Source organism: Octopus sinensis, unplaced genomic scaffold, assembly GCF_006345805.1.
Source record: "Octopus sinensis unplaced genomic scaffold, ASM634580v1 Contig18485, whole genome shotgun sequence".
Classification (NCBI taxonomy): Eukaryota; Metazoa; Mollusca; class Cephalopoda; order Octopoda; family Octopodidae; genus Octopus; species Octopus sinensis.
In genome coordinates, this window is record NW_021835879.1 from 5,058 (window position 1) to 8,058 (window position 3,001).

At 42.1% G+C, this 3,001-nt stretch overlaps 1 pseudogene; it reads left to right on the forward strand.

The window, feature by feature from the left end:
* The first annotated feature begins 530 nt into the window (after window positions 1-530).
* Window positions 531-650, forward strand: LOC115231433 (annotated as a pseudogene).
* Window positions 651-3,001: the final 2,351 nt, after the last annotated feature.

Sequence of the window (3,001 nt, forward strand, 5' to 3'; positions counted from 1 at the left end):
ACGCCTGTGCAAGAAGATTTCTTTTAAAGTGAGGAAAGGCTGTGCACTGAGTCAATCCCACTCACTAAGCAACAGCAGCCATAATCCGAAAAGAGAACAAGTCAACATCATCGGTAACCACTGAGCCGCAGGTTTTATGTCGGAGTTATCCCAGTTACCTGAGTCACCTTCTCCTAAAAGGATGCCCTAACAAAGGCTGGGAGTCCTTCACTCCCAATTGTTTAAGCGCGCGATCGGGTATTCAGTCCGATTATTTCTATGTCCCCGCGCATGATACAGCCTTAAGACATTTATTGGACGCTGTTGACTCTCAAGAGTTCCTCCGCCCTTTGACGGGTTTTGTTTTTCATCCCGCAGGGTGTCCAATAAACACCCTCCTCACCAAGCAAACTTGGTGGGGTTGCCGGTTTAGTCGCCGACGACCATGCAACAGGTTGTATTGGGTTACATGTTGCCAGTAGCACTCGAAAGTGACCTGACATACATACATACATACATACATACATACATACATACATACATGCATACATACATACGGCCATATCACGCTGAATGCACCGGTTCTCGTCCGATCACCGAAGTTAAGCAACGTCAACCATAAGTGAGTATTTCGATGGGTGACCGATTGGAAAACCTAGGTGTTGTAAACATCTCACACAACAGGTGTAGGCGTGGCTGTGTGGTAAGAAGCCTGCTTCCTCAACAGATGGTTCTGGGTTCAGTGCTACTGCGTGGTACTTTGGGCAAGTGTATTCTACTATAACCTCGGGCCGACCAAAGCATTGTGAATAGATTTTATGGACGGAAACACACACACACACACACACACACACACACACACACACACATATGTATGTATTTGTGCGTCTGTATTTGTCCCGCACGATCGCTTGACAACCGATGTTGGTCTGTTTACATACCCGTAACTTAGCGGTTCGGAAAACAGATAGCAATAGAATAAGTACTAGGCCTACAAAGAATAAGTCCTGAGGTTGATTTGTTCGACTAAAAGAAGGCGGGTGCTCCAGCATGGCCGCAGTCAAATGACTGAAACAAGTAAAGGAATAAAAGAATACATAGATACATACGACGGGCCCGGGCTTAGGGGATGCTATATTTGAAGACACTTGCCCAACGTGCCACGCTTCAGGATTGAACTCAGAGTCATGTGGCTGGGAAGCATTGAAATATTTGCCAAAACCCTTGACCCTTCTCCTGTATTCCAGTCTTTTTTCAACCCTTTCTTTTTATATTTTCTTCAGTCATTTCACAGGGCCACGATAGGCTAGCCCTTTCAAAGTTCTTAGTTTAATCTATCGAACCCAAAACATTGATAATAATTTTATCGGTTAAGGCATGGGGAGCTGGCAGAATCGTTAGCACGCCGGGTGCGTCTGTCGCTACGTTCTGAGTTCAAATTCCGCCGAGGTCGACTTTGCCTTTCATCCTTTCAGGGTCGATAAATTAAGTACCAGTTACGCATTGGGGTCGATGTAATCGACTTAATCCCTTTGTCTGTCCTTGTTTGTCCTCTCTTTGTTTAGCCCATTGTGAGTAGTAATGAAATAGGTATTCCGTCTGTCGCTACGTTCTGAGTTCAAATTCTGCCGAGGTCGACTTTGCCTTTCATCCTTTCGGGGTCGATTAAATAAGTACCAGTTATGCACTGATGTCCATGTATGACTTAATCCCTTTGTCTGTCCTTGTTTGTTCACTCTATGTTTAGCCCCTTATGGGTAGTAAAGAAATAGGTATTTCATCTGCCGCTACCTTCTGAGTTCAAATTCCGCTGAGGTCAACTTTGCCTTTCAGCCTTTCGGGGTCGTTAAATTAAATACCAGTAACGTACTGGGGTTGATCTGATCCAAAATTTCGGGCCTTGTGCCCAGAATAGAAAAGATTAATTTTATCGGTTTCCATCTATCGAAACGACTGGCGTTACCTCTTGTGTCTTTCATATGTATTTTGCTTTCTTATTGTATTTTTTGTTTTTGTATGTAATCTACGTTGTTAAGTCAGTATTTATATCCAACTCGTGCGCAATCCTCGAATTTAATAAACCACCCTCTGATAGCGAAATCTGATAAATTTCCTTCAGTGTGACACGAGAGGAATATGGGTAGGGATATACATAAATATAGACCATCCAAAGTGAGAATGAGAGGGAAAGGGGGATAAAGTGAGAAAGAGATAGATGAGAGAGAGAGAGAGAGAGAGAGAGAGGGAGGGAGAGAGTGAGAGCGTCTGTCTGCGTTTAACACCAAAAGCGATAAAAGTTTCACAAGCCTTGTTACGTGAGAATGTTAAAGTGAAGAGAAAATGAAAAATCACAATGATGAGCTCTCGAAATATCATTTTGTTAATGAGCGAGTGTCTCACTGCGCATGTGCAGTGCATATATATTATACATACACAAATAAATATGTGTATGTATATACATTATGTATATATGCAAGGAAACATTCATTAACACAATGCTGCCGTTGATATTTATAATTATCTCTTTCTTTTTCCCTTCGTTAGCATACAGGTAATTTAATTGCCGACATCAATGCAATTATCTAAAGGTGACAACAGTCGTAATTAATGGCTAATTAGGCAAAAAGAGAAAAAAAAGGTATGTGCTAGAAAGGCAAACAGATATTTTCGAAAACCTAAACGAAATTGTATAAGCATCACTTTCATCCCCCAATCTGCAATTTTCGAAAGAGTTTTCGAGAATGCGCTCCATAAATATCTATAGATTGATATACATCTACATCTGCACGTCTCTCTCCACGTCTCTCTCCACCTCTCTCTCCACCTCTCTCTCCCCCTTTTCTCTCATTCTCTCTCTCTCTCTCTCTCTCTCCTCCATATATATGTATGTGTGTATATATGAATGTTTGATATATATAGGACGTACTTTCGGTTTCCGTCTATTAAATCTACTGACGCGGTTTTAGTCCACCCCAGTCTATAGAGGACTGGCACAAGGTGACACAAAACCATGTGGTTGGAA